Genomic DNA, 18,411 nt, shown 5'->3' with positions numbered 1-18,411 from the left:
CCAGCTCATCCCAGCACAAGATAGTCACTCATGAATACTTGTTGCCTTAATGAAGGCCACCACATGCCACGTGCTGGCTGGACAAGGCCAGGGACACGCCAGGGACAGCGATGAATCAGCCCTAGCCAGGCCCTGTAGGAGTTCATGGGCGAGCAGAGCAACGTGGTTACCTAACTCAGGTGACCAGCAATGAGGGCATGCCTCACTGAGGCACCCTGCCTGTGAGGTCGCCAGCTGCGGAGTCCTCCATCGCTCACTGCAGCCAAAGCCTGAGCTGGTCCCCACGTGCACCTGGCGTGTTCCCTCCCAGGCCGGGGAGGCTGCGAACAAGCCTGGGCCTGGGGGAGGGGGTCCACAGAGAGCAAAGGCCTGGCACTGGGGCTGGACAGAAATGGGGTTTGAATCTCAGCTCTGCCACTTACTGTGGGATGTGGAGTTGGCGGCCTGCTCTGAATGTCAGTTTCATCATCTGTCACAAAAGAATGATCATCCTTTATGGCATGGCCTTGGGATTAAATGAGGCTGAAAGCCTTGATGTTGTCCTTGACTCTTCTTTTGCTCACATCCTGCATTTAATCAGCTAGCAAATTCTGTTGACTTTGTAAAGTCTATCTAGAAGCTGTCCCCTTCTCCCACCTCCAAGGCCTCCTATCCTGGTCCTGTCCACCTGTCCCTGGCCTCCTACCTGCGCCTCCTCCCCCCCCCCCATCCTCAGTCTGCTCTCTACATGTAGCCCAAGGGACTGGTGGACACTTGTGTCAGATCGTGTCTCTCTTCTGCCTCAGCTTTCCTAGGGCTGCATCTCCCCTGGGGAGACAGCCAGCGTCTTCCCTGCAGCCCACCCCACAGGATCTGCCCCCGTCACCTCCCTGTCCTCATCTCCCACTGCTTGTCTCTGCACACTCTGCTCCAGCCACACTGGCCTCAAAGGTATCAAACAACTGGCTGTTTCCTCTGCCTGGGACACTGCCTCTCGGTACCTGCATGGCGCTCTCCCTCCCCTCCTCCAAGCCTCCGCAGGAAGCCCTCCCCTGACCAACCCGTTTGAAATAGCATCCCACCCCCGACCTCCCATCGCCTTTCCCTGCTTTATTTTCCTTCAGGTCACTTCCACGTTGTGGCCTGCTAAGAAAAGACGTGTTTCATGATGTATTCTGTATCTCCTCCATCAGAAAGTGAGCTCTGGGGGTGTGGGGGTTCCTGGGGGTTTTGCCCGTTCTGTTTAGCCCCTAGTTCCAGAACCTGGAACATGGTGGTTGCCCAATAAACACTGGTTGAATGGATAAGGGGAGGCGGGAGAAATTCAGACAAAATGCTTAAAACAGCACCTGCGTCAAAGGAGCAGGTCAGAAAAAGTAGGAATGATGGTAATTTGGGTGAATCAGATAAAAGCCCAGCCCCTAGGGCTCCCCCTGCTGAGCACGCAGGAGACAGGCATGTCCGGCCGACTGCAACACCTATGATGCGTGACAGGCTCAGGAAGTGACGGGTTGCTGGACTGAAGACCGTACAGCTTCTGGAGGCAGAGCCGAGCAAGGCTTTAGAAGGCTACACAGATAGCTGCCTGGTAGGCTGGTATGACTGCTCCTGGGAGGGGCAGCAGGGTCCCTGGCATGGCCTTGGAGGCCGTTTGCGGTCTATTCAGAGACCAGAAGAGGGGAGCTGTGGGTCTCAGGATTCATTCATTAACAAATATTTTTTTTACTGAAATCCTTCATTGCTCAGATCAGCCAGAAACGGGTTTTGCTGGCAGCAGGTAAGAACCAGGAAAGAACAAGGCACCCAACTATGATCCAACTGTTGTAGGTACTGTGGTGGCCCAGATGACATTTTGGCCTTTGTGAGGCTGATATTCTACTGGGGGAGACAGAGAAGGAACGGTGAAAACAAAAATACTATCACCTGAGAATCCCGGGTGGTGATCATAAGTGTGGAGAAAATGCAGAGGGAATTCAAGGTGGGAAGGCAAAGAATGCTATCAGTATGGCGCCAAGGAAGGGCCTCTCAGAGGAGGTGACATTTATGCCAAAGGGCAGGGAGCTGGTCAAAAAAAAGACCTCTAAGAGTGATCCAGGTAGGGAAACAAGCAGGTGCAAAGGCCCTGAGGCAGGACTGAGGCTGCGTGTCTGAGAGACTGCCATGAGGCCAAAGTGACTGGTGTGGAGTGAGAAGGATTATCAGATAAAATACAATGCCCAATTACATTTGAATTTCAGATACAGTATATACATGTTTAGTCTAAATATGTCCCAAATATTGCGTGGGGACACGCCTATACTAAAAAATGACTTGAGGTTTATCCAGAATTCAACACTAGCTGGGCATGCGGTATTTTCATTGCCCAAATTTTTGTTGTAACTGTAGGAATGAGCAAGACAGGATGTGGAGGAGATGAGGACACAGAAAGGACAAAAAGTTCCTTTCTGAGTCCTGCGCACATGCCTGAGGAAGACAGGATGTTCTTGGAGTTCTTCGGTGGACCTCTGTTACTTGGCATCCCTACTCCCTGGTGCATCCTCTCAGTCCTCCTCCCCCATCCTCTCTCCAGATCTCTGCTGCTGCTTCTCAGCAAATTAAAAAAAAAAAATAATATTGTCCTTTTACTTCAGGGGAGAAAGTAACACACTCATTATTTAAAAAAGAAAAAAAAAAAAGATCAGGGGCGCCTGGCTGGCTTGGACAGTGGAGTGTACAACTCTTGATCTCGGGGTTGTAGGTTCAAGCCCCACACTGGGTGTAGAGATTACTTAAAAATAAATTCTTTTTAAAAAAGGAAACTCAGGGGCGCCTCGGTGGCTCAGTTGGGGTAAGTGTACGACTCTTAGTTTCAGCTCAGGTCATGATTCAGGGTCCTGAGATCAAGCCCCAGCATGGAGCCTGCTTAAGATTCTCTCTCTCTCCCTCTGCCCCTTCCTACCTTCTCTTGCGCTCTAAATAAATAAATAAATAAAATCTTAAAAAAAGAAAAAGAAGACATTCAAACCATGCAATAAAGAATAAAGTTGAAGAGTAGAACCAGAAATTTCCTGGCTGTCCCATTCCTAACAGCTTGTAACTTTCAACATTTTCCTTTTTCCCTCATAACCCCTGATTTCTTTTCTTTTCTTTTCTTTTCTTTTTTTAATGAAAATACTATCATATGATATGGGTAGGTTTGTACCTTGCTTTTTCTTTCCCGTATAAATTAACATTGGCATAATATCTTCTCTGGTCTCTCTCTCTTCCGTTTTTAAAAGTAAACTTTAGGGTGCCTTCAGTAGGTTGAGCGCCTGCCTTCCGCTTGGGTCATGAGCTCAGGATGCTGGGATCAAGCCCTGCATCGGGCTCTCTGCTCAGCGGGGAGCCTGCTTCCTTCTCTCTCTCTCTCTCTCTGCCTGCCTCTCTGCCTGCTCATGCTCTCTCTCTCTGTCAAATAAATAAATAAAATCTTTAAAAAAAAAAAAAAGTAAACTTCAGTTGACAGTTGGGGATTTCCAGAAGAATTGCAAAGACAGTATAGACTTCTCAAAAACTCCATGCCCAGTCTCCCTTATTATTAAAATTTTACCTAAACCTGCTACATTTCTCACAGCTAACAAACCAATATTGACAGAGTATTATTAACTAAAGTCCATATCCATTCTACTGCATTTAAAAAACTTTTAAGTTGGGGCGTCTGGGCGGCTTAGTCAGTTGAGCATCTGCCTTCAGTTCAGGTCCTGATCCCTGGGTCCCAAGATGAAGCTGAGTCAGGCTCCTGCTCTGTGGGAATTCTGCTTCTCCCTCTCCCTCTGCCCCTTCCCCCTGCTCTCTCTCTCTCTCAAATAAAAAAATATATATATATATTTAAAAACTTTTATTTATTTTTTTTAAGGATTTATTTCTTTGACAGACAGAGATCACAAGTAGGCAGAGAGGCAGGGAGAGAGAGGCAGAGGCTTTAACCCACTGAGCCACCCAGGCGTCCCATTAAAAACTTTTAAATATAATTCCAATTAATACAATTACCTGGACCCTTTTGAAGTATATAATTTCATGAGTCTTGACCCCTGTATATTCGCACGAAACCACAACCACCACCACAGTCAAGACATGGAACATTTCTACCACCCAAATTTCCCTCCCTTCCCTTTGCAGTGCACCTTCCCCTCTGTCCCCGAGCTTCACGCAACAACTAAACTGCCCTCTGTCACCATAGATTAGATTTACCTTTCCCAGAATGCTAGGCATGGAACCACAGGAGACTGGCTTCTTTCATGCAGCCTAATACATTTGCAATTCATCCATGAGGCCCCGCTTATCAAGAATTCCTTCCTTTTTATGCTAAGTAGTGTTCCATGGAATGCTTATACTGCTATCTATTTATCTTTTCACTAGTTGATGGACATTTTGGTTGTTTCCAGCTTCTGATGATTGTGAAAAAAAGTGCTGTAGCAAAAAACCCCACAAAAAACAAAACAAACAAAACCACACCTACACCCACACCTCAAAAATAAAAAACAAGGGCGCCTGGGTGGCTCAGTGGGTTAAGCCGCTGCCTTCGGCTCGGGTCATGATCTCAGAGTCGTGGGATCGAGTCCCGCATCGGGCTCTCTGCTCAGCAGAGAGCCTGCTTCCCTCTCTCTCTCTCTGCCTGCCTCTCCATCTACTTGTGATTTCTCTCTGTCAAATAAATAAATAAAATCTTTAAAAATAAAAATAAAAATAAAAAACAAGCTTTATGGACATTCCTGTACAGGTCATGGTGGGAATATATGTTTTCATTTCTCTGGAGTAAATACTTAGGAGTGGGATCACTGGGTCCTGTGTCTTCCGCATTCTCTCTACGGCTGCATAGCTGTATTCTGTGACACACTTCGAGCTCTGCTCATCACCTTATCTTATATTATTTATTTATTCATGTGTTTATTGGCTATCTCCTAAGCATTTGTTCTCTCAAAAAGAAGAGAAATGGTTAGAAGCCTAGACCTTGAAGCCAGGCTGCCTGTGTGACTTTGGAGAAGTTACTTAACCTCTCTGTTTCTCTCTTTGCACACTTGCAGAAGGGGACTTGCGTGGGGTGGTTGTGGGGATTAAATGAGGTTGTAGAGGGGTGGCTCAGTCAGTTGAGGCCTCCTGATTCTTGATGTAGACTCGGGTCATGGTCTCAGGGTTGTGGGACCTAGCAGCTTCTGGCTCCGTGCCCAGCGGGGAGTCTTCTTGAGATTTTCTTTTTCCCTCTTCGTCTGCCCCCACCCATGCTCGAGCTCTCTCTCTCTAAAATAAAATACATAAATAAATATTTTAAACTTTTGATTCCCTTTAAACTTAGCTACTCATAGCCTTGTGTGACCAGAAGTCTAATCAGTAACATAAATAGTAGATAATGCATATTTCATATGTATATGTATTATAGACTGTATTCTTACAATAAAGTAACCTGGAGAAAAGACGTTATTAAAGAAAGATCATGGAGAAGAGAAAATACACTTATAGTACTGTACTGAATTTACTGAAAAATATCTGTTTATTAGAGGACTTATGCCATTCAAACCCGTATTGTTCACCTACACACTTACACCATTGTCTTTTTTTTGCCTTTAAGAACAAGTCCTGGGTACCTTGGTGGTTCAGTGGGTTAAGCCACTGCCTTCGGCTCAGGTCATGATCTCAGGGTTGTGGGATGGAGGCCGGCATCGGGCTCTCTGCTCAGTGGGGAGCCTGCTTCCCTCTCTCTCTCTAGTTGTGATCTCTCTCTGAAAAATAAATAATTAAAATCTTAAAAAAAAAAAAAAAAAAAAAAAAAGAACAAGTCCTAGGGGTGGGTGCCTGGGTGGCTCCGTTGCTTAAGCAACTGCCTTCAGCTCAGGTCATGATCCCAGAAACCCTGGATGGTGTGCCGCATCGGGCTCCCATCTCCGTGGGGAGTCACCTTCTCCCCCCCCCTCCCCCAAGTAGATAAATAAAATCTTTAAAAAAAAATAATTACTAAAGAACAATTCCTAGGGTGCCTGGGTATCTTGGTCAGCAAAGGCTGCTCCTGGCCCTCCTCCCATCACCGCGACCTGAATAAAGTGCTGTCATCTCAGCTACTGGAGTTGCTTTTTAAACCAACAAGACTCTGTGAAGCATACAGATTTCAAAAGAGCACAAAAACAAGAACGTTTAATGCTGGCGAAGATACTTTAAAAGTGCCTGTTCCCCGGAAAGGTGGGGAGTGTAAACTGGATCCGCGTAGCACAATTGGGCAATGTGCGTCCCAGGCCGCTGGGAGGCAGCAGAGGGCAGTTAGCGAGAGCCTTGCCTAGGAGTCAAAACTGGGGATGAGCCCGGGCTCTGCCCTATCAGCTTGTGCGCCTTGAGCAAATAAAGTTACTTCTCTAAGCTTTGGTTTCCTCTGCGAAGCCGGAATAATCATAGCCCTTGTTGTTAAAATTACACAGCTTAGCTCCCTGCATGGGAACTGTTACTATTATTAAATCTTAAAGTTGTACACATATACCCATTTCCTTTGACCCAGCAGTTCCATTTGTGGTAATCTATTTAAAGAAAATAATTAGAGGTGTGCACAAATATTTAACTGCTTGAATTTGTGGGGCAGGGGGAGGTATTATTTATAATAGCAAAATGTTTATCACAGCTTAGATGGTCAATAAGAAACGGTAGTTAAACTAGAGTTCATTGCTAGAATGGCATCTATGCAGTGGCGAAAACTAATGTTCTTGAAGAAAATGACGTGCAGGGATATTGGTGAGATTTCTGACCTTGTTTTTAGAAACATGTAAAATTCTTTATAAATGTGTGCCCCTCTGTTAAAAAACAAAAAAGGAAGGTAAATGTACAGGAAAAAAAGGACTCATCACTCATTCATTAATTGCTTCCCCAGACATTAATTAAATGGCTACTATGTCTTAGACACTGTGCTGGGGAGCGGCATGGGGGCTGAGGATGCACTTAGCATTTAACAGTATCTTTGAGGAGGTGGAATTAGGACTCATCCCAACCATCCATTCAACAAATGTTTGTTGGCCATCTACATGCCAGTAGTGCAAGGGCACTGGGCACGCACGGTGAACAAGACAGACAAAAACCCATGCTCTCCTGGAGCTGACATTTCAGTAGAGGAAACAACCAAAAAAACAAATTACAATGAGCTAATCATCTAGTTTGTTAGAAGGTGATCAGAGCAGGAAAATATGAAAAAAACGATAAGGGGTGGGGGGAGTTAGTAACTTGCAAGTGGGATGTTTGCCGCTGTAGTTCGAGTGGGAAGGAATAAACTCACTGATAAGGTGCTAGTTGAGTAAAACCCCCGAGGGAAGGGAGGAGCCCTGAGGATCCAAGAAGGAAGAGTCTGTCCCAGACAGAAAGAACAGCCAAAGACCTAAAGAGGTGGGAGAGCTCCGGATATTTTTTCTGGATGAGCAAGGTAGCTGGGACCCAGCGAGTGAAATCATAGGAGAGGATGTCCGGGTTTCATTTATGGATTTTGTTGTTGTTTCCTTTTTTTTTTTTTTTTAAACGAATTAATTACTTTTTAAAAACTTACAGAAAAGATTAAGATCAAATAGTGTCTTGGTTCCAGGTCAAGTTCCTGGACTCAGACTGTTGTTCAAAACTCATTTCGACTTCCTGTAATCCTGAGGCAGCTAATTCATGCCTTTGAGCCTCAGTTCCTTTATCTGTAAAGTGGGTATTGATAATACGATAGAGTTTTAGTGAGTATTTAGTGAGACAATGCAAAGAAAGCATTTGGCCAGGTGAGCGGCACGTACCCCACAAACTCGTTTTGGGGTTAGGTGGGACTCCTACACGAGGATAGTCATTTCCCCTTTAAGAACCCGATTGGGCGGGGAGCCAGCGTCCCCCCGCACCCTTTCCAAATTTTCCAATCCCCGCTTGGCATTTTCTGCCCGAAGGTCTCCGATTGGACAATCTGCGCCAATCAGAGGCTGGAGCGGGCTCTGCCAATGGCCCAGCTCCGCCCCTGAGTGGGCCCTGCCCCCTGCCCGGTCAGCCCCGTTGCTATGGGGACTGGTGGGCGGCGAGGGGGGAAAGCCCCGGATGTTCGTTGGGGATTTAACATGGCGGCGGCAGTGGCCGCGGTGACGGCGGCGCAAGAGAGCTGAGGGCGGTGTGAGTGTTTGGAATTCCCGGTCAAGCAGCTAGGCCGCGAGCGACTGCAGCGCCGAGCCGGTAGGATCACCGGTCTCGCCAGGGGATTGGGGAGGGCCGGGAGACGGCGGTGGGAGAGCGTTCACGCAAGTAGGGGGCGGGGTCGGTGGGGTCAAAGTTCACTCGCTGAGGGAAGGGTCGCCTCGGAGAGGTCAGAGGTTAGTGCTGCTGGGGACGGTGGTGTAGAGGAGATCCGGAGGTCAAACTAGCGAAGGGGGGCGTGGCGAAGGGGACCACAAAGTTCGAAATTTGAAGTGGGGCCCGTTCGAGGGGGTCGGGGCAAGTGTCAGAAAAGGGGGTCAAAATTAGTTATTTGAAGGGAGGGTGCACTTCCTAGAGTCAGAGTTCGAAACCGTGAGGGCGGTGGTATGGAGGTTTACCGACGGCAGCCAGCGGAGCAGATGCATGAGATTTGGGGGTGGGGGTGTACCTTTTGAAGGGATCAGATGTGGGGCGTGGCCAAAGGGGGCAAAGGTCCCAATCTGACAGATGTCATACCTGAGGGGTCAATAGTTAAAACCTTAGCGGGAGGCTTTGCTGCGGAGGACGGGAGGGATGCCCCAGAGAGAGATCAAGGGTGCTTCCTGGCGGGGCAAAGGGGAGCCCTCTCCCACACATAGTGGAAATAATGGCAAACACTGATAAATCACTATGTGTCAGGTCATTTCATATGCTTTACATATATTTAATCCTCATTGCATATATTTAATCCTCATTGCAACCTTATGCGGTTGGTCCAGGATCATCTAATGAGTAAGTTGTGGGGTTAGGATTCAGAATCGAGTTCTGGTCCCAGAGAGATACTATGCTCTACTGCCCCTCAAATAATCACAATTCTGGCTAATACTTAATGAGGGCTAACGTTGCACTCAGCGCTCTCGTTTCATTATACCACAAGTTTGTGAAGTGGGTAGTGGGTAGACCCACTTCCCAGACAGGAAAACTGAGGCTCAGGTCTATCTGCAGAGTAACACCGGCAATTTCCAACCTGGGTCTTTCGGATTCCCGAGCTTCTAACCCCCCGTTGTTACACTGTAGCCTGGAAGATCTGTTCCTGGAAGCAGGGGCCTTGGGCAAGGCCAAGCCACTCCCTGGACTGGAATGGATTGTCTTTGGGCTCCATGGAAGGGTGTGATCTGGGAAGAGAAGTTCTCATGGACCCATGGGAGTAGGGTGTTTGTGGGTGGCCCAGAGTCCAATGAGTCTGATGGGCTTCTGACTGGGAAAGGTGCCCCTGAGTGGGATCCAGTACAAAGCCTAGTGTTCTCTGTACTTAAGACCCCAGTCTCTACTGATGGTCCCAGATTGCTCCCACTTCATTTCCTACAGCTCTCCTTGTCGCTTCTCAAGTTTCAGCCCCACCGGCCTGTTTGCTGTTCTTCAACTCTGCAGGCATATGCCACCCTCTAGGTCTTTGACCTTCCTATTAACTCTGCCTGGAATCCTCTCCCTGGCCCCAGCCCCATACTCACCGTCACCCACGTGCAGCACTTCTAGCATCACCTGCCTCTCACTGTCCCTCACACACTCTTTATCTCCCTGTCTGGTTTTCTCCCCAGGCCCTTGTGCTTACCTTGTTTGTCAGGGCACCATGTGTTGTCTGCCTCCCCCCACCCCAAGAATGTTGACCCCATATGGCAGGAATTTCTCCATGTTATTTCTTCCCCGAATCCCCCCTGGAGCACTGTGGGGCCAGTGGAGGGTGTTTGGTGGTTGAATGTTGGACACTGGGCTGGGCGCTGAGACTCTGGCAGCAGATAAGACACAGAGCTGCCAGGCCTCCAGGGGCTCTTGGTGTCCCTTGGTGGGAGCAGACTGGAACCAGACCCCCAGCCAGTGATCCACAGCTACGTATGGACCCCTAGGGTGCCCGGCCTGGGGGTGGGGAGAGCCTGGGGAGTTGGAGCTGAGGGGTAGCTGCCCATATCGGTGGGGCAGTGCTAGGGACTGGTTCAGACCCAGCTCCGTCACTCCCGGGCGGTGTGACCATGGGCCAGTTTCTTTACTTACTGGGTCTCCATTTCTTCCTCTGCAAAAAGGATATGACAGTGACCCCAGACTGGCCCCCGCTCTGTGCTATGTTGGCATTAGTCCTGCCGCCTGGGGAAGACCTCAGAGATGGAGGAGGGCCCGTCTCCACCTGCCTCCTGGTGCTCCCAGGCAGCCACACCACCCCCTGCCACCTCTGGCAGGGTCACCGGGTGGGCACACTGCCAGGCAGTTCTGTGAGGCCGGCCCAGCCTCCTCCTCGTGGTGCCAGCTTGCTCAGCATCCCGGGCTTGGCGCAGATAAGCACAGCTACGGCTTTGCCATCGGAAACCCGAACTCAGGTCCCTGCCCTGTCCCCAGCTGTGGGACCTCAGGCAAGTTCTTTCTTACTTGCCACTTGTGTTCCTTAGCATACATTTTAGATCGGGGGAAAAGTAAAGCCTTCAGTGAACAGACACCCCCCCCCCCCCACCGCCCCACGCCTCCAGCATCTGGCCCAGGATGGGACTCGGGGTGGATGGCATTCAAGGCCCGGCTCCCTGCCTGCTCGCCCCGGTGCTGGATTTGGATTTGGTGTGTCTGTCTCTCTGCAGGTCTTCCTACCGTTTCGACCTCTGAATTCATTCACAGATGATAGAGCCACAGCACTCAGTCCCGGCTCCCCGCTACTGTTAGAACTTTTCAAAACTGCTCCAGCCCAGGCCCGCTAGGGAGCTTCTGACTTGGTCGGGGGCAGGGCGGGCCTCAGTACATGGTTCGTGGTTCTCGGGGGCCAGCCAGGCAGGACCACCGCTGTTCGACAGTTTGATGGCTGATGGAAGCGGTGCCTTGGGAGACAACTTGTTCTTTTCCGCTCAGCATTCGAGTTTGCATTTCTCTCTGTGAGGACGTGTGTGTAGCTCTAGGATTCAGTGTCTCTGCTGTGAGTATGTGTTTTTGTGCTTGCGCCACATAGGACTTATTTGGTCACCTTTTGGTGGACATTGGGGTGGTTTCCCATTGGGACACTGTGACAAGGCCACATTGAGCATTCTAGAGCATGTCTCCTTGTATACTGTGGCCAGAGTCTGTCTTGGGCCTGTGGCTCACTGTGGACATGCCGGGCCTTCCAGATTGTTCTCCTAGGCAGTGGTACCAGTCTGCTGTCCCACAAGGCTCCAGGGCTCCCCTCACTCCATGTCCTGCTTTGGGGCAAATCCATAGGCCTTGCTGAAGTGTTCTACTCAGCCACGAGATGGTGGGCTTATGGCCCCTCCAGACTGGCTGGGAGCGACTGGGAAGATGGTTCATGTGTTGGGCTTGGCGGGGACCTGACACCCACAGAGACCCCACACCCAGGCTTCTGCCCTCAAGGACACGTAGGACAGTGACCACAGCTTTGACCCAGCTTTCCTTAGGAGGCATCTCTCAGCACTGACAGTGGGTAAGGAAACTGTACTGACTTGAAGTAGGTACCGAGGCCTGCCCCACCCCTGACCAAGTCAGAAGCTCCCTGGTGGGCCTGGGCTTGAACCTCCTCAGGAAGGGGGCAGGAAGGAGGTGGAATGTGGAAAGGGAGGGGCAGAGTCTTGTTATACTCTTTTCGTGTGTGACCACTGGTCCCATGGGTGACCCACACAGCCCCAGCCCTGCCTGCATGGATTTAGTATACAAAGGCAACAGACGCGTCCTGGGACAATGACAGCCCAGCAGGGAGCCAGGCCTAAGAAAAGGAGGTGGAAAGAATAGAGCAGTGCAAAGTGGGAAGTGCAAAGGTCCTGAGGTCCAATTGAGCTTGGGATGGTCAAGTACTATCAAGGAGGCCCATGTGGCAGAGTAGGCAGCGAGTTTGGGAAGGTGGGGAAGATGTGGCAGATAGGCCAAAGGCTGATAGGCTGAGGTAAGGAGCGTGGATTGTGTTCCGTGTATAATGGGGAATCACTGGAAGGCTTTCAGCAACATCTAGTTTCCTTTTCATAAGGATCACCCATGTTGCCATGTGGAGAGCAGATCATGGGGGCAGCAGCAGGGAGACCCATAGGGAGGCTGCTCCAGCGGTCCAAGCAGGAGACGAAGGTGGATAGGATGACGGGGGCAGTGATGGAAAACGGATCTGTGTGCTGCCAAGATTGTGAGGTCTTAACCTATAGATTTTTTTTTAGGATTTTATTATTTTTATTTGAGAGAGAGCATGCACGCGTGTACATGGTGGTGAGGGGCAGAAGGAGAGAGAGCATCTTAAGCAGGCTCCATGCCCAGTACAGAGCCCGGCAGTGGGGCTTGACCTCACAACCCTGAGATCATGACCTCAGCCACAATCAGGAGTGGGACGCTTAACCAGCTGAGCCACCCAGGCGCCCCAGCTTTACCTGTATTAACCCATTTGATCTCCACAACAACCTACAAGGTGGGTACTGTTGTTATCCCCATTTCAGAGATGAGAAAACTGAGACCCACAGGTATGTGACGCGTCTAAGGTTACACAGCAGGCGAGCAGGAGAGGTAGGACTTAAACTCCAGGCTTTCGGATTCTAGAGTCACCGTCTGTGGTGGCTGTCCCCCAGTGATTTGGAAATGGTTTGGATAAGACAAGGCCACTTCCTGTCCAGTTGGTTCTGACCCAGGCTCCTCTTTTAGACAGAAGCTCCTTGGAGGTCTGGTCAACCTGGGGTGTTTCTGGGTGCTGGGTCCCTCCCTCCCTTGGGTGCCCCCCCCCCAACAGCCCCTTCACTTTCTTCTCCACAGCCTCACCCCTCCTTGTCCGGCTGGCTCACAGTAAACCAGACTTCCTGGCCAGACGCCGGTCGGGGTGTCCCCAGCAGCTGTTTGTCCCATCACCCGAGCCAGGAGGCCACAGATGCTGCCAGCAGGAAACAGTCTCCTTCCAAGTCACAGCCGGGGAAATGGGACCCTTCCCGCCCCCGCCACCCTTTCCGGGGCTGGGGCTTGTTTTCTGCCAGATGCCTGGGCCCAGAGGAAGGTGTTGGGGGGGGCGGGCAAGAAGGGTCAGGTGGGAGCTTTCCCAGGTCCCAGGGGGAGCCGGCGATGGCAGATGTGACGGAAGCCACCACTCACAGCAGCCTGTCTTCCAGGGCCCTCTAGTCCTGCCCTGCCTTTCCCTGGGTGCTGCCGCCATCCTCAGGGGCAGTGGTGGATTCTCTGCAGGGGCCACGCAGCCCACTCATGTCCCCAACCCACTAGCTGGGGTCCATGGGGTGGAACCAGAGCCTCCGTGGGTTCACATTCCTCACCTGTTAAATGGGCCGTCCAGAGGATCTTAGATTGTGCAGGGAAGAGCTCCCCGAGTCGCCTGGCACACAGTAAGCTTGTGGTAACAATTTAATAATTCAACAATTTTAACAATTTCCGTTTTCTTGTGCCATATCCCCCCTGGGCTGCAACCTCCCCTTCGCCAGCTCCCAGCCTCTAGTGATACTGTACTCACCCGCAGCTCACGGCCTGCCAGGCGTGGGCTGTGTGCCCCGTGAGCATCAGCTCGGCAGCTCTGCCCAGAGACCCTGAGGAGAAGGTGTTATTAACCTCATTTCTCTTCCCCAGCATTTTCGTTTCAGGAAGGCACATTTTTGCTCTGTGCGCATGCATTACCTAGTCCCCTAAATGATAATTGCGCACAGCACAGAAGGGTAGTATCCAGCGACAAGGACATCCCTTCCCCAAGACAGCCATTGTTCCTGGCCTCTCTTCTCTGTTTGTCCCCACGCTCTGCCTCCTTTTGTTTCTACCCAGATGGAGCCCAACTTCCCATATTTGCGCCTTCGCCTTTGCTGGCCACGTAAGGTTCTCCCAGTGGGGAAGTGGAGCAGCTTTGTGGTGTGGAAAGCCCCCTGGGCTTCCTTTCCCCGGAGCTGGCCATCTGTGGGATTTGTACTTGCCCCAAGAAGGGGAAACCAGGGAACGGGCTGGAAGCCCCTCAGGCAGTAAGGGGCAGATCCAGGCCTGGGACCCAGGCCTGCAGGGCTCCAGCCTGGGGTTCCTAACCTGTGTGACACCGTGGAGGCTTTGCGCTGGGCTCTGGGGCCAGCTGTGTGGCTCCAGACCAGTCACGTCACTGCTCTGTGCTCTGGTGTCCTCATCCACAGGATGGAGATGCTAATGGTGCCTCCTCAGGGTGGCTTTGAGGCTATATGGCATCATCTTCAGGCAAAATGCGTAGTAAGTGCTGACACTGCCTTATTCTCTGTCGTAGCATTTAACAGGCCACCTCCTGTGAGCTAACTGATCGCATCCTCCAGCACCCCAGAATGTAGGTGTTACTATGATTCCTCTTTCGTGCAGGGAGGGGGGCAGATTGCAACCCTGGGTGTCTTGCCTGGGGTCACTCCCTCTGCCACTCCCAAACTAGCCTGAGGAATTAGAAGGCTCTCCCTCCCCACGTCGCCCCATTGTCTTCCTTCCAGGCTTTGGTGGGGAGCACCTGACAGGTGGGGGTGTCAGGGCTGGGTCCCAGGACAGAGAGCTCCCTCGAAGGCCCTCCCTGCCTCCAACCCCAGGTGGCCTGCCTGGCCCTGGAAACTCCGGATAAAGGAGCATTGTGCTTCCAGCGGGCTTCCCCAGGCTGGTTTCAGCCACTCCTACAGGATGGGAAGGGCCCTCCTCCTGCTGGCCTCCAGCCCTCCCCTCTCCTCACTCCCCTCTCTGTCCTGCCTTGTGAAGAAGAGGGAGAAAGTAGGACATGCGGGAAGGCAGGGCTGTTCAGCATATCTCCCCCAGGGTGGACCCCAGGCAGTGCCTCCTCTCTCCCTAGGTTCCCCTCCTCTGTGGCCCACTAGGGCGTCCACAGCTTAGTCCTCTTGTGAATCTTCCATGGGCAGCCTCCCCACAGATGATCTGACTCTGAGATGCCCTATTGTGTATATATGGTTGTGTACACTGATGATGATTCTACTTTTAAACCTTTATTAACTGCGGAGTGTAACGTACCTCCAGAAATGGGCCTAAGTGCACTTGTTGGTTTAACATCAGTGTGGGATGAACAAACACTCGCCCCGCTTAGGGGAAGAGCAAACACTGCACCCTGGGAGTTGCATTCCCCCCCTCCCCACCACCCTCTAGATTTGGCCCCAGTAATGATCACGACCCTGACCTTGGGGGTCACCGTGTCCCTGCCTTTCTGGAGAGTCCCTGCCAGGCGTCCATCCTTGGTTTACAGAATACCACCTTGCCTGCTTTTGAACTTCACAGAAATGGCTGTCTTCTTTGATCCCTGGTCTGTGGGGTCCCACCACATGGCCGAGGGTGTCCGTAGTCTGTCCCCCCCTCGTTGCTGTGTACTCTTCTAGTGTGAAAACAACCCAGAGCTGATCTCTCTGTCTCCTGCTGTGCGGGGGTCAGTGTCCTTGAACGTCTGGGGCGTGTATGCATACATTTCTCCAGGGAATTCTCCAGGGAAGCCGGGGTGGAGCGCACAGGTGGCCTTCTGTGAGCTCTATCAGGCAGGAGACCGAGACCCTGCTCCCAGATCCACACGCATACAGGTAAAATGAACCGGACTCCCAAGCCCCCATCTCCCCCACTGCCGGTGACCCTTTCTCATTAACAGGCACCATCCATCCTCTCGATGGGGCCAGCAGTCCCGTGGCATTCTGACTCCTCTTGTCCTCTTCCTTCACAGTCACCATGTCAGGAAAGCCACCTGCTCTACCTACAGAGCTCCTCTGGTGGCAGCCACTGCTTAAGCCAGCCTCCTGTCTGTCCAGCCTGGACTGTTTCCCCACTCACCCCCCCCCCCGCCCCGGTTGCCTCCCCCCTCACCCCAGCCTGCAGTCTGTCCTCTCATGAAGCCAGAGGGAGCTGGGGTCAGATCGCATTGCTGCACTGCTGGGACCCTCCTGTCGCTTCATCTCCCTCAGGGATGGGTCATGAGATCCTGGCCCAGCTTTCCTGCCAGCTTCCCCTCCTCTCCTGCCATGCTGTTCTTGGAGCATTCCAGGCTGGGGCCTGCCTCAGGGCCTTTGGTTCATGCTACCTGGTCTGGGACTGGTCACTCTCCGCTTTCCACCTTCCCAGACTTGATTTTCTTTGTGGCTCTTACCATTGCTACTTACATTATGTTACAATTTGTGGGTCAGTTGGCTTCTTGTCGTCCCTGCCCCTCATAACTTGGCTTCATGGGGTGGTGGGTAGGAGGGACCCTTACTGTGTCCCTTGCTATAACCTCAGCTTGATCTATATGCTCCAGGGTAGCCCAATAAACACTGGCAGACTGAACGTGACGGGGAGGGAGTATGAATGAGCCCGTGATAAGCCCTGAGTGTCGCTGCCACGGTGCATGGTAGGGGACCTGCCCCGAGTGAGGAGGAATGCCACTGGAAGGGTAAGCAGGAGTCGGCTGAGGGAGAGGAGGGGAGAGTGCAGAGGTCTCTGCAGAACTGAAGGGTAGCTAGCATCACCCTCAACGCCGTGGTTCTGTGGTCTGGATTTGAACGCAGACAGCCGCTTGGGGCCTCTCCACGTCTTGCTTGTCCTTCTCTAGAATCGAGGCCACTCCGGTGTTCCTAGGGCATCTCTAAAGCTCTGCTCCTAACATACTTACAGCAGGGCCTGCGGTATAAACATGAACGTGATTGTTTTCGTTTTTCTCCTCTGCACACTTCGGAGTGCCTGGCCCTTCGTGGCCTCTGGGGACACAGCGGTTGGTGGGTAAACAGATCCAGTTGCTACCCATTTGGTGTCTGTCTCCTGGACTCTCGGCCTTCTGGGGCATCCCTGCTCCGAGGAAGGGGAAGACCTGAAATGACCTTGGGTCTGGGGAGTGATTATTCCTTAGGCTGATTAGTAGGGAAAACTAATGGAAGGTTTGTACCTTGCCAGGCCCAGTGCCCCACATAGCACTCCCCTGTGTCTGCCCAGTCCCACCTGGGATCCCAGAAGGGGGCTCTGAGCATTCAGCCCATTTCACAGACAGGGAACGGTAGCACCCGTGGTGAGTGGTGAGTGCTAGCTGGGCCTGGTGAGAGCAGATCTGGCCAGATCTCCTCAGGATGCCATTTGTATTTCACTGGTGGCCAGGTGGTCACTGTCATGTGGAGCAGCTTTTCCCATCTTCCTGGAACATCTGGAGCTCCTCCCGAAGATGAGAGCCCGTTCAAGTCACTTGCCTATTTCCCATCGGGCTGTTTGCATTTTTACTTGTTACTTCGAGTTAAATCCTAGGTTCTGCGTGAGAGCCTTTGTTTTGAAGCTGCTGTCATTCTCCCTGTCTGCTGCTCGTCTTTTCAGTTCCTTTATGGTGGCTTTTGATGAATAGAAGCACTTAATTTTAATGTGGTCAAATATATCACTCATATCCTGTAGAGGTTTATAATTCTGCCTCTCAACTTTCTTTGTTCTAGAATAGTGTGTGTGTGTGTGTGTGTGTGTGTGTGTGTGTGTATGTATGTGTGTGTGGTGTGAGGTAGGCATCCAATTTCATATTTGTCACCTGGATCCCCAGTCATCCAAGGACCATGTAATGAAAACAGACTGACTTTTCTCCATGGCCACCCTTATCATAGATCTCATGTCTGTGTAAGTGGTTCTGGTGCTGGATGCCCCGTCGGTTTCTCTTTCTCTTCGGGCATGTTCACGTACCACCCCGCTCTCGCTTCTGTCCTTGATACGAAGCTTTGATCTTGGGGAGAGCAAACACTCCTGCTTGTTCTTCTTCCTGAGTGTCCCGGCCATTCTTGGCTCTTTCAGTTCTACTTCAACATTAGACATGTATCTCGTCATGTGCCCAGAGCAACACTGAGTCTCCCAGTTGATGGACATGGTGTCCCGGTCGATGGACATGGTCCATCTCTCCATTTATTTGTCTTCTCTGATGTCTCAGGAGAGTGCCACACTTTTCCAGCATCTTCTTTGCCCACTTGTTGGTGGCTTAGTGGCTTTATTCTGAGGTAGTTTGTGACGAGGCCGGCGTGGATTCTGTGCCTTCTCTTCTCACGAGGTGCCTTGCTCCCTGGGTTGCCTTTGCCGGGTAAGGCTCACATGAGGGACAGGAGCCCCCCACCCTCCCCCCCAACTCTGCTTCCTCCTTGGCACCACTCCTAGTCCCTGGCAGAGGGTGGGCAGGGTGCCCGGAGAGGAGGTTGTAATTTTCCTGAATGATTTCAAGGGCTAATTAAAGGTTTTCCTTGACTAATCAGCTTACGGTTTAATTATCGGGGAACAGGCTCAGGGCTGCGGGAAGCAACTCTGGTGGGGTCTCCCCACAGCGTGGCAGGGAGGAGCCAGGGCCAGGCCCTACCCCGCGGGGGTGGCAGGACTGGGGATCCCTGGCACTTTTCAGTGGGCCAGCTGGTGTTCTCC

The sequence above is a fragment of the Mustela erminea genome, chromosome 19, assembly GCF_009829155.1.
Source record: "Mustela erminea isolate mMusErm1 chromosome 19, mMusErm1.Pri, whole genome shotgun sequence".
Taxonomy (NCBI): Eukaryota; Metazoa; Chordata; class Mammalia; order Carnivora; family Mustelidae; genus Mustela; species Mustela erminea.
Note: the sequence above shows the minus strand (reverse complement) of the source record.